The sequence below is a fragment of the Penaeus monodon genome, unplaced genomic scaffold (genome assembly GCF_015228065.2).
Source record: "Penaeus monodon isolate SGIC_2016 unplaced genomic scaffold, NSTDA_Pmon_1 PmonScaffold_5891, whole genome shotgun sequence".
In the NCBI taxonomy this organism is placed as follows: domain Eukaryota; kingdom Metazoa; phylum Arthropoda; class Malacostraca; order Decapoda; family Penaeidae; genus Penaeus; species Penaeus monodon.
In genome coordinates, this window is record NW_023660875.1 from 1 (window position 1) to 13,485 (window position 13,485).

General features: G+C 41.1%; 7 non-coding genes across 7 annotated transcripts; 4 read left to right on the top strand and 3 right to left on the bottom strand.

Moving 5' to 3' along the window:
• Nucleotides 1-201: 201 nt before the first annotated feature.
• On the top strand, nucleotides 202-409 carry LOC119571318. The gene has a single exon (XR_005228571.1). It is a non-coding gene; the product is annotated as a small nucleolar RNA U3 (small nucleolar RNA).
• Nucleotides 410-6,074: 5,665 nt separating this feature from the next.
• LOC119571314 lies at nucleotides 6,075-6,193 on the bottom strand. Its single transcript, XR_005228567.1, has one exon. It is a non-coding gene; the product is annotated as a U5 spliceosomal RNA (small nuclear RNA).
• A 663-nt stretch (nucleotides 6,194-6,856) lies between these two features.
• LOC119571317 lies at nucleotides 6,857-7,060 on the top strand. The gene has a single exon (XR_005228570.1). It is a non-coding gene; the product is annotated as a small nucleolar RNA U3 (small nucleolar RNA).
• A 2,266-nt stretch (nucleotides 7,061-9,326) lies between these two features.
• LOC119571312 lies at nucleotides 9,327-9,488 on the top strand. The gene has a single exon (XR_005228565.1). It is a non-coding gene; the product is annotated as a U1 spliceosomal RNA (small nuclear RNA).
• A 200-nt stretch (nucleotides 9,489-9,688) lies between these two features.
• Nucleotides 9,689-9,848, bottom strand: LOC119571315. Its single transcript, XR_005228568.1, has one exon. It is a non-coding gene; the product is annotated as a U1 spliceosomal RNA (small nuclear RNA).
• Nucleotides 9,849-12,117: 2,269 nt separating this feature from the next.
• On the bottom strand, nucleotides 12,118-12,320 carry LOC119571316. Its single transcript, XR_005228569.1, has one exon. It is a non-coding gene; the product is annotated as a small nucleolar RNA U3 (small nucleolar RNA).
• Nucleotides 12,321-12,983: 663 nt separating this feature from the next.
• LOC119571313 lies at nucleotides 12,984-13,097 on the top strand. Its single transcript, XR_005228566.1, has one exon. It is a non-coding gene; the product is annotated as a U5 spliceosomal RNA (small nuclear RNA).
• The last annotated feature ends 388 nt before the right edge of the window (nucleotides 13,098-13,485 follow it).

Below are 13,485 nucleotides of genomic sequence, written 5' to 3' on the forward strand. Positions count from 1 at the left end.
GGAAATATCACTGAAGAAATATGCTTTCCTAGTAGATATGGTTTAGTTTAGTTGCACCTCTATGGCTTATTAGTTTTGAAATGGTCCAAACTATGCCCACATATTGCATCATACATGTACCAACATATCGCGTGAAAATCCGGTGTAGTAGAACGAAGTTGTTAGTAAAAGTAGTCTGTGAAGAACATCGAACTCGAAACCATGATCATACTTTAATAGGACCACTACTATAGTGCGATTGCCGGGTTTTCTCGCCGAGATTCTCGAATATATTCAGCCACGATGAGGACTGTTAGTGTAATCCTCTGAGCGGGAAGCGGCTGTCAAGTGTTTGTGCTTGAGAGATTTGATGACCGTTCTGACTCGGTTTACCGATGCTCAGAGGAGGATATCAATCCACAAGTCTGGAAGTATAGTAAACTCCTAACAAGGAAAAAAGACATAATTACAAAACTGAGAGCTTGCCACTATAGAAGAAAACTTGAACAGAAAATGTAGTAACACTTTTCACTAATATTTGGTATTAATGTTTACATGAAAATTTCATTAATAAACAACTATTTGTTCGTAAATATAATATGACACTGATACTTGCTACTAGCAGAACTATTACATACTGTACCATTACTTCTTTATCTACAGTTGATATTATTATGCATGCCACGTCTTTTATTATGTGAATATTATATTACTACTGCAATTTGTAGATACCTGTAATTCTGTACCCCCTCTGTTACTTCCTGTAATATATGGCAACCACAACCACGTTCGCGCTATCCCCCTTATTGCATTTCGTTATGCGGAAGTAATTCCTCGGAAACCCACCTGTATAAGTCAAAATTAATGAATGGTATAGCATCTCTTAAATATTTTCAGTTTGATATCCCAGTGCTTTCATTTAAACTTGCCCCAAAAGAGAAACTTGCCTGACGATTCTTATTTATGCTGGTAAATTATTATGCAACATTGCATAAATGTATTGATTTGTATTCCGATATTAGCTACTGAATATTCGAACCATTGGAGGTGTACAAAACAGAAAATATCCCACTATATATACAATACGAAAGAATTGGGTAGTGAAAAGAATTTGACTTATATGGTGTAAGTATCAGTAATATGTTTTGGAAAAATGTATGTTACATTTACTTAACCCAAAACCGATGGGCATGGCATGGAGATACATGCCATGCTCACTGTGAGTTTACTTTATTATTTATATTTTTATATTATTATTATTATTTTTTTTACACATAGAAGGCTACACTTGTTACAAGTCACTAATGAGGCAATTGCAAGTACTACCTATCTCGTCTGTTTACCCTTTTCCCTGTTTTTTCGAAAATATTTTATATTGTTCGTACCAAGATCAGTAACATAATAATAATGTCTATACTAAAACTAACACCATCGATATTCATAGCATTAGTAAAGAAAACCCTTTTCCCGCAAATTCAAGCAAAGGTGAAATCAGGTAAGGCCGCAAGGTCTACTAATAGACTCCTTTGTGGCTAAACACTTACAGAGCAATAATAATAATAATAATAATGTTACGCCGACCGCCTCGTCTCTCTGCCACCAACACAAGGCAGGCTAGGCAGACGGCGTGCTATCCACAGGGTCGTGAACACTGAACAGCTCCAAGAGGCACCGAACACCACAGCGTCCCAGAACACCAGGAGAGGAAACGCCAAGTGGCGAGGCAGGGCACGAAGTAAACACAAAATGACAGTCTTTCCTTTATTTACACAAGTTATTTACCCGTACACTTTTCTATAGGCACAATACAGGGGGAAACCAGCATGTCACACTGCACGATACTGCTTATAACAGGGCAACACAAAGTTATATCAGGTCACAAGGGCACACACGAGGTCTTCACAGGAGGAGCACCCAACTCCGTCTCTTGGCTTGTTCCTCCGCTCACAGCCAGCTGCGTCATGTTTGCCCAGGTTCCTTTCATGTTAACACATGTTTCGCACAGTCTCCGAAAGACCCACAGGCGTAGCACTATCCCCCCCTATCAAGCAGACGACCCGTCTGCTCTGACATACTAACCTGAAACAAACTACAGAAAATTTAAATAAAATCAGTTCTCAGAAACACAAAAATCTTTCATCCAGCGCGGCTTTCTTCGCTCTCTCTTGAGTCGCTCTGGAGGAGGAGTGGGCGGCGGTAGATTGGCAGTGGCACCCAGAGGGATATCTTCTGCCCCAAGACCTGGCTCATGGTCACCATTGACGTCTGCTGCATCGCCCTCACCGTCCAATGCTCGCCCCATCTCGTCAGCGTCTGCCACGTCCTCATCGCCGCTACTGGGGCTAACGTCATCTTCTTTTTCACCATGGCCCCAGGAGTAGCTTCCTGGCCCATGGTAACGCCCACGCCGGTGCGCCAAGTCCTCGAGGAAGTCAGGCAACGCCCCACACCAACCAACTCCTCGCTCACCGACGACTCTTCTGGACGCTCCACTTCCTCACAAGTGCCCAGCTTTGCACCAGCTGGCACCTTCAGGTCCTTATCAGAGAAGTTAGCTACTAAAACTGTAACTAACCCCTCCCCTGGTCCAACAAGGCTCCACCCAACCGCTACGCCATCAGCCAGCTGCAGGTTTTGGATGGGCTCCACGAGGCCCTCTACTCCACGCATCACTCTTGACAGTCGACACCGGATTATAGACTCTGTCCTGGGGGAAGGTGCAGTCGCTCAGCCATAACTACCTCTGCACAGCAACCTCTGGAAGCAAGGGCACATCTTCACCGTGCACTCTCACCAGCTTCCATCCAAGGTCGACAACACGCCTTACTCTGCGTCAGGTAGTCAAGGCCCAGCAAGCAGTGCTCGTCCAGATCGGCCACATACACCGCCAGCCGCTGCACCGTGCTGCCCACGCCAATACGAGCCTCCACTGGCCCCTTGAGCTGCACACAATGCCCCGTGACAGCACACAGTCTCTGTGGTGCGTCTGGAAGTCGCATAGTGGCCAACATATCAGGCCGCACTAGGGTCTTCTCAGCCCCAGTGTCCACTGTCAGGCGGCATGGCTTCCCATCTATTGAGCCCTCCACCTGCATCGTGCTGGTTCGACGGCAGCTTACCCAAGTCGGGGCCCGGAAACCGAGGACGGCTGGGTTTCGGCCCCCTTCTCCAGCCTGTCCGAGTTTTCCGCCTGTACCACTTCCTTAGCCTTAGGACATGCACTCGGATGGTGACCATACCTACCACAGTCCTTGCAGCACTGCTGGAAGGCATCAGAATCCGTCCAGTTGAGAGGACGTGTTCTCCGCTCCCTCTGACACTGACTACGTCTGTGCCCTTCCTCACTGCAGCCCCAACACAAGCCTTGGAAAGTGCTAGGGCTCACCTTCCTCAATGCTACCTTCTCCACTTTAGCCTTCCGGCCCCGGAGGTCACGGCGGGGCTGAGCAGCTGGCCCTAGGCCACTGGTTTGCCTTCAGAAGGCCTCGAACTCCAAGCCCTTGCCAGCGCCACCTGCAGGTCCTCAGGGTGTGCCTCCTCAATGTAGATTTGCAGCTGCTGGTCCTGCAAGCGTCAACAAGAAATCGCGGGCCAGGACCACGATCATATCTTCCGCAGCCGCAGGTACGACCTCCTTACCAGCGCCTCCACATCCTGCGCCAGCTGGGACAGTGTCTCGCCATGCTCACGAGTCCGCTTCTCAAGTGGGCCCGATATTCCTCGGCCTGGTGGTGGTGCCCGAAACGGCTTTTTCAAAGCCTCCGCCACGCTGGTGTAAGAGGCATGTTGGGATGCTGCAGATGCCCCAACACTTCCACCGCGGGCCCTTAGCGCTGTTACCAGCTGTAGGCCTTCTCTTCCTGGCTCCAGCCCTGGGCAGATGCCAGTATTTCAATTGGGCGACATATGCCTCCCAGGCCACCTTCCCGTCGTACTCAACTAGCTTACGCTTCACAAGAATGTCTGGAGGCCGAGGGGCTGCGGGGTGGAGAACGCGTGCCGTGAACTAACACCCCGGGGGGAGGAAGGGGGTGAGGGAGGCGACGAGGCGGGTTGACCGGGTCCGAGTTTGCCGCCACCTATATCCAGGGAGCGGTTCCGATGGGTCCCCAGCCTTCTGCAGCGACCACTGGCTCCGACACGACGCTGCGAGCCTGGGGTTTCCTGCCACGGACCCCAGGCAGACCCAGTAAACCTGACACTCTGGCATCTGTTGCCAGAACCTCGTCTGCCTTCTCTGCTTGCACGTTACTACCTCGTGACGCCGCCTTTCCTCCTTCACTTCCTCCCTCAGCCCTGAACCTCGCCCTTCAGAGTCTGCACCTCCTCCATCAGTTCACTCTTCACGCTGTTGCAGGCCTTGTCAGTGTACTGCTGAGTTTCCATCTTCACAGATGCAAGATTGCTCTGTAGCACCTCAACAAGTTGGCAGAACTGTTCCTCTTGCTTCCTTGCCTGCATCTCGACGAGATGGTGCGCCTGCTCGCGTGCCCTCTGTGCCTGCTCTTTCTGCCCTTTGTGCATTTCCTCCCTCATACGGCCAGCATGGCAGTGATCAGGTTCCATCTGGCTCGGCTTCACCTCACTCGTGCCTGCCTCAGTCATAGCCTCCTCTCGCTCATGGCTGCCGCCATCTTTGGACGACATGATAAATCGGCGCGTCACTGATCAAATATCACAAATCCCACTCCTGACACCATTTGTTACGCCGCCGCCTCGTCTCTCTGCTACCACACAAAGCAGCTAGGCAGACGGCGTGTTATATACAGGGTCGTGAACACTGAACAGCTCCAGAGCACCGAACACCACAGCGTCCCAGAACACCAGAGAGGAAACGCCAAGTGGCGAGGCAGGGCACAAGTAAACAAAATGACAGTCTTTCCTTTATTTACACAAGTTATTTACCCGTACACTTTTCTATAGGCACAATACAGGGGAAACCAGCATGTCACACTGCACGATACTGCTTATAACAGGGCAACACAAAGTTATATCAGGTCACAAGGCACACACGAGGTCTTCGCAGGAGGACACCCAACTCCGTCTCCTGGCTTGTTCCTCCGCTCACAGCCAGCTGCGTCATGTTTGCCCAGGTTCCTTTCATGTTAACACATGTTTCGCACAGTCTCCGAAAGACCCACTGGCGTAGCAATAATAATAACTAACAATAACAATAACAATAACAATAATAAAATAGGTCACAGTATTTTCCTGGCGACATTGAGTTAAATGTTGTTTACTTTTATGAGACTAGCTTCAGTAGCAACATTTGGCATATTAATCTAATTGTGCATGTTTTTCTTCACTTAAGGGATTTTATTTCATCAAAAATATTCTGAACACAAAAATAACAGTTATTTTTAATTACAAATTACGATTTCCCATACGCAGTTCCCGCTATATAGTAAGGTGGACATATGTGTAGTACACTTTGGTTGTCATTCGTTTCCTATGCTTTTAACGTTACGGATGAACGGTTTTCTCGCGGTGGATTATGCTATCATTATCATATATTTGATTAATGAAATGTGTATGTTCACACACATAATATATGGTGGGAGTTATCTCAGAGTAGATCAGAAATGTAAATATAGTAGGTAGACCACTAGCGTGGTATTGTATGTACACATACACACGCCACACGCACAGGCACAGGCACACATACACACGCACGCGCGCACGCACAGGCACACATACACACGCACGCGCGCGCGCGCTCACACACTCGCACACATAATCAATTTGAAGCCATAGCTAATGTTACACTTTATTTTATTTCTATATAAAGATAATCCTTTTCACCACCAAGTAAATGAAAATTAGATTAAGTGTAAGCTTAGATGAGAATTGTGTAACAATTATAGTAACTTTAAGTGTTTAGCGTCGAACACCAAATGTTGCGTTTTGATGGGAAATGATGTATAACTTATATAAATGGAAAAACAATTCATGTTTTAGCCGAGGATGGAAGGGTTAAATCCTATTAACCAAAAATAATTGAAAACCAAAAATAATTGAATATATATCAAGACATTCTCCTTACTATAAGAATATTTTTTATTTAATCATTATATATTTATGTTCAAGTTGAGTTTGAACCCACCGAAGTGGGCTATAGAAAAAATTGAGTAAGACTCATTGAGTTTGTTTCCCCTCCACGGAATCTTTAGTAAAAGGCGAAAGATTTATGCGTTTTGAAGGGAAACCAGAGTTACAAATAATGGTAACCGAATTGACCAACAAAGGTAGACTGAGGATTCGTAGAGCGATGTGTATAAGGGCAAGAAAGACGTATCTTGAAATAAGCGCTATTATTTTACTTAATAAGGATTAGCACGCATAAAAGTAAATGTGTTATGATATTTACGTTAACCAAATATATAAGCCAGGTAGTTTGAACATAACTGAACTTAACAAAAGAAATTGAAAGATCGCTTATGACGAGGAATATTTTTCCCTTAAATCATCAATCATCGAAATAACGGTTTTGAAGATACACGACCCTTTTAATTCTCGTATTAGATTATCTTGTAGTACCTAGAAATGTGCAAATGAATTTCATTGGAGATACAGTGGAATAGACAATATGAATAACGCATTCAGTATTCATATAGTTTAGTTTAGTCCCTGTGTCACGTTATTTGATATGCATGTCTTGTTTTAAACTATGTATAGTGTATGCATTAAGTTCCCCACTATACTTTACTGTATACCATTTGATCAAATAGGTGTAGATTATGTAATTATTTTTAAATGGGCAAACTACGTCCACATATTACATCATATATACATCAACATACGAAACGTAAAAACCCGTTGTATTAGAACAAAGACCTCAGTAAAATGTAGTGTGTGAATGAATGTAGATTATGAAAGCATGATCATACTTTATAGGATCACTTCTATAGTGCGATTGCCGGGTTTTCTCGCCGAGATTCTCGGATATGTTCAACCACGATGAGGACTGTTAGTGATATCCTCTGAGCGGGAAGCGGCTCTCAAGCGTTGTGCTTGAGAGATTTGATGACCGTTCTGACTCGGTTTACCGATGTTGAGAGAAGGATCACACAAGCTGAGTGGTTGAACATCAATCCACAAGAAGTGTTCTTGAACTTTTGACAACTCCTGAAAAGGAGGAAAAACTCTTATTATAAAAAGGTGTAAGCTTTCTGCATCGTGGATTTCAAAATCCAAGAACTGACTTGAGTGTTTAAGCCAAATTTCTGTTAAATGTTTTGTCTACTCTTGATGCCATTGTTATCAGTAATGCCATTGTCACTACCAGTGTTATTGTTGTATTACTATTGCAGTTATTAATTACCTCTTTGAGTTCTGTAACCCCTTTTACTTCATGTAAATATGTGACTCGGTAGCAGCAGTAACGCGAAAGTCTGGATGAGTCGGAAATCGTGCTTAACAACGGACACGAATATATATACCATGCGTCCTGGAAGTAGAACGATAATAATGTGTAAACAGATTAATAGAACATTACAAATAGTATGGAATACTAATAAACTGCCAATCCAGGAAAGTAATATAAAATCGTAAACTTGTCAAATGTTCAATGTTGACATGATGTGACAATCATAGCATATCAAGCTTGACGATTCTGTTTAGTGGATCGTGTGATCTAGTGGTTTGGTTCTCTGAGTAATACGCAGTGTTTGAGTCTTCGTAATGGAGGGTATTTCTATTTCTATTTAAAAAATCCATTACTACATTACTTCATCTTATGCACTTGAAGGTTTGTGGAGGCTTAGATGTCTCATGGAGTGGGAAGGTCTTTCACACACTCCAAATTTCAGGTGATACTAACATTTTTGATTTTACAATATCAACTATTTCATAAATTTCATGTAATATGCTCCTAGAGACAGTACTGTAGATCACCATTGAGGTACTGCAATACCTCCGATCCATGGCGGAGGTAAAGGAAGACCCTAGTAAATCTCCAGTTCTCAGAAATCCGTTTAATATCATGTGTTTTAGGGGGGGGGGGTTACTCCACAATATGTTTACATATTGTCTAAATTGAATTGCATTATTTCACCGATCGGCAACGAGGAAGCAAATCTGGAAAGCGTCACTCTTTTGTGGAAGCCTTTTTGATATCAGCTATTTAGAAAGTAGCTAATGTCAAATATTGAGAATGCATATAAATTTTTTCAATTAGTTCATATCCTCTTCAAAGAGAATGAAACAATTACCAATGTACATTCTATGAAGCTATTGTAGATTATGTTCTGGTGTTCTGTGGACAGAGTGGTTCAAGCCCTTGTATTTGCATTTCTTTATAAAAATGTTTTAAAATGTGTTTCTATCTTGCACTTGATATGCACTGTAGATGATGAAGTCAAGGTGGCACAGAGTAGAAAAAGATTTTTTATTTACAGACACATAATTTGATATGATAGTAATATTATAGATAATATACCTGTGGCACTAAGTTCATATGATGAATTAGTTTATATTTTGATTATGAGTAATTAATCCGGATGTAGTAGGGACCCAGTTTGACACTATTCATTTTGACAGAAATAACGCAACAGACATAAATGGAAACCCAAACAGTTTATACAAATCCCGTTGGAGGAATGGATCAGTTTTGGAATTACTGTATTACTTTGTCGATTTCCGACAACAGTGTAGGAATGCCGTAAAGCGTCACCTACTCCTATTTACAGAGGGGACGTTGTATCCTGCAAATGTTAATAATTTGATTTAATAAATTGGAATATTTTCCCTGGAGGGAGTGGACCAATCCCGCAGGTACTGGAATACCGGGCTGATCCGCGGCTAAGTTGAAGCAGGCCCATAGCACTTGCCCATATTTCAGAAAATTGGTAAATATATCTAAAATAGTTATAGTCTAAATTAGACTATACCTTCCAGAGTGATATTAGTGTTACGTATAAATATAATTAAGATCTGAATAGCATATATCCGCGTGTACATTTAAATCGTCTGAATATTACATTTATGCGAACATGTATATCCATCGGTATTTATGGATATATGTGTATATGTGTGTGTGTGTACGCACACATCAGTATGCGTACGAACATTGAAAAAAACGCGGACTTGGTAAATGTCATATAGAATGATATAATTAATTGCGCGAGGAGCTTTTTATTCACCTTACGATATGTACAGGATAGTTTCACATATAATGCCTTGCATGTGAACGTTTTTGTTTCTAAACTTAGTTTTGAAATGTAATTGTGTCATTCACTTGGAGTTTCTTTAGAAAAGCAAAGGTAAATTTGTTATCTGTATAAAGTATTGTAGATGGTGTGAGGTTCTGAGTGTGAGCGATGGTGGGTCGGCGGGTGGGTAGTTTTAGCATACTTACCTGGCACAGGAGATACCGTGATCACGAAGGCGGTTCTCCTAAGGCGAGGCTCATCATTGCACTCCGGTGTCGCTGACCCTTGCGATTAACCCAAATGTGGTTAACTCGAGTGCGCAATTTTTGTAAGCGGGGACTCCGTTCGCGCTATCCCCTTATAACCTTTAATTTTTACCGAAAAGTGTATTAGATCCACTTGTCCACCTAGTCTAGTTAGTAAGTAAGTAAAGTTAAAAGAAAGACCCGTTAACGGGCTCCCCCCGTTAACGGTCTTTTCTTTTAACTTTACTTACTTACTAACTAGACTAGGTGGACAAGTGGATCTAATACACTTTTCGGTAAAAATTAAAGGTTATAAGGGGGATAGCGCGAACGGAGTCCCCCGCTTACAAAAATTGCGCACTCGAGTTAACCACATTTGGGTAATCGCAAGGGTCAGCGACACCGAGTGCAATGATGAGCCTCGCCTTAGGAGAACCGCCTTCGTGATCACGGTATCTCCTGTGCCAGTAAGTATGCTAAAACTACCCACCCGCCGACCCACCATCGCTCACACTCAGAACCTCACACCATCTACAATACTTTATACAGATAACAAATTTACCTTTGCTTTTCTAAAGAAACTCCAAGTGAATGACACAATTACATTTCAAAACTAAGTTTAGAAACAAAAACGTTCACATGCAAGGCATTATATGTGAAACTATCCTGTACATATCGTAAGGTGAATAAAAAGCTCCTCGCGCAATTAATTATTCATTCTATATGACATTTACCAAGTCCGCGTTTTTTTCAATGTTCGTACGCATACTGATGTGTGCGTACACACACACACATATACACATATATCCATAAATACCGATGGATATACATGTTCGCATAAATGTAATATTCAGACGATTTAAATGTACACGCGGATATATGCTATTCAGATCTTAATTATATTTATACGTAACACTAATATCACTCTGGAAGGTATAGTCTAATTTAGACTATAACTATTTTAGATATATTTACCAATTTTCTGAAATATGGCAAGTGCTATGGGCCTGCTTCAACTTAGCCGCGGATCAGCCCGGTATCCAGTACCTGCGGGATTGGTCCACTCCTCCAGGGAAATATTCCAATTTTATTAAATCAAATTATTAACATTTGCAGGATACCACGTCCCCTCTGTAATAGGAGTAGGTGACGCTTTACGGCATTCCTACACTGTTGTCGGAAATCGACAAAGTAATACAGTAATTCCAAACTGATCCATTCCCTCCAACGGGGATTTTATAAACTGTTTGGGTTTCATTTATGTCTGTTGCGTTATTTCTGTCAAAAATGAATAGTGTCAAACTGGGTCCCTACTACATCCGGATTAATCTACTCATAATCAAAATATAAACTAATTCATCATATGAACTTAGTGCCACAGGTATATTATCTATAATATTACTATCATATCAAATTATGTGTCTGTAAATAAAAAATCTTTTTCTACTCTGTGCCACCTTGACTTCATCATCTACAGTGCATATCAAGTGCAAGATAGAAACACATTTTAAAACATTTTTATAAAGAAATGCAAATACAAGGGCTTGAACCACTCTGTCCACAGAACACCAGAACCATAATCTACAATAGCTTTCATAGAATGTACATTGGTAATTGTTTCATTCTCTTTGAAGAGGATATGAACTAATTGAAAAATTTATATGCATTCTCAATATTTGACATTAGCTACTTTCTAAATAGCTGATATCAAAAAGGCTTCCACAAAAGAGTGACGCTTTCCAGATTTGCTTCCTCGTTGCCGATCGGTGAAATAATGCAATTCAATTTAGACAATATGTAAACATATTGTGGAGTAACCCCCCCCCCCCCTAAAACACATGATATTAAACGGATTTCTGAGAACTGGAGATTTACTAGGGTCTTCCTTTACCTCCGCCATGGATCGGAGGTATTGCAGTACCTCAATGGTTGATCTACAGTACTGTCTCTAGAGCCATATTAACATGAAATTTATGAAATAGTTGATATTGTAAAATCAAAAATGTTAGTATCACCTGAAATTTGGAGTGTGTGAAAGACCTTCCCACTCCATGAGACATCTAAGCCTCCACAAACCTTCAAGTGCATAAGATGAAGTAATGTAGTAATGGATTTTTTAAATAGAAATAGAAATACCCTCCATTACGAAGACTCAAACACTGCGTATTACTCAGAGAACCAAACCACTAGATCACACGATCCACTAAACAGAATCGTCAAGCTTGATATGCTATGATTGTCACATCATGTTCAACATTGAACATTTGACAAGTTTACGATTTTATATTACTTTGCCTGGATTGGCAGTTTATTAGTATTCCATACTATTTTGTAATGTTCTATTAATCTGTTTACACATTATTATCGTCTACTTCCAGGACGCATGGTATATATATTCGTGTCCGTTGTTAAGCACGATTTCCGACTCATCCAGACTTTCGCGTTACTGCTGCTACCGAGTCACATATTTACATGAAGTAAAAGGGGTTACAGAACTCAAAGAGGTAATTAATAACTGCAATAGTAATACAACAATAACACTGGTAGTGACAATGGCATTACTGATAACAATGGCATCAAGAGTAGACAAACATTTAACAGAATTTGGCTTAAACACTCAAGTCAGTTCTTGGATTTTGAATCCACGATGCAGAAAGCTTACACCTTTTTTATAATAAGAGTTTTTCCTCCTTTTCAGGAGTTTGTCAAAAGTTCAAGAACACTTCCTTGTGGATTGATGTTCAACCACTCAGCTTGTGTGATCCTTCTCTCAACATCGGTAAACCGAGTCAGAACGGTCATCAATCTCTCAAGCACAACGCTTGAGAGCCGCTTCCCGCTCAGAGGATTACACTAACAGTCCTCATCGTGGTTGAACATATTCCGAGAATCTCGGCGAGAAACCCGGCAATCGCACTATAGAAGTGATCCTATAAAGTATGATCATGCTTTCATAATCTACATTCATTCACACACTACATTTTACTGAGGTCTTTGTTCTAATACAACGGGTTTTTACGTTTCGTATGTTGATGTATATATGATTGTAATATGTGGACGTATTTTGCCCATTTAAAAATAATTACATAATCTACACCTATTTGATCAAATGGTATACAGTAAAGTATAGTGGGGAACTTAATGCATACACTATACATAGTTTAAAACAAGACATGCATATCAAATAACGTGACACAGGGACTAAACTAAACTATATGAATACTGAATGCGTTATTCATATTGTCTATTCCACTGTATCTCCAATGAAATTCATTTGCACATTTCTAGGTACTACAAGATAATCTAATACGAGAATTAAAAGGGTCGTGTATCTTCAAAACCGTTATTTCGATGATTGATGATTTAAGGGAAAAATATTCCTCGTCATAAGCGATCTTTCAATTTCTTTTGTTAAGTTCAGTTATGTTCAAACTACCTGGCTTATATATTTGGTTAACGTAAATATCATAACACATTTACTTTTATGCGTGCTAATCCTTATTAAGTAAAATAATAGCGCTTATTTCAAGATACGTCTTTCTTGCCCTTATACACATCGCTCTACGAATCCTCAGTCTACCTTGTTGGTCAATTCGGTTACCATTTATTTGTACTCTGGTTTCCTTCAAAACGCATAAATCTTTCGCCTTTTACTAAAGATTTCCGTGGAGGAACAACTCAATGAGTCTTACTCAATTTTTCTATAGCCCACTTCGGTGGGTTCAAACTCAACTTGAACATAAATATATAATGATTAAATAAAAAATATTCTTATAGTAAGGAGAATGTCTTGATATATATTCAATTATTTTTGGTTTTCAATTATTTTTGGTTAATAGGATTTAACCCTTCCATCCTCGGCTAAAACATGAATTGTTTTTCCATTTATATAAGTTATACATCATTTCCCATCAAAAACGCCAACATTTGGTGTTCGACGCTAAATCACTTAAAGTTACTATATTTTTACACAATTCTCATCTAAGCTTACACTTCATCCTAATTTTCATTTACTTGGTGGTGAAAAGGATTATCTTTATATAGAAATAAAATAAAGTGTAACATTAGCTATGGCTTCAAATTGATTATGTGTGCGAGTGTGTGAGCGCGCG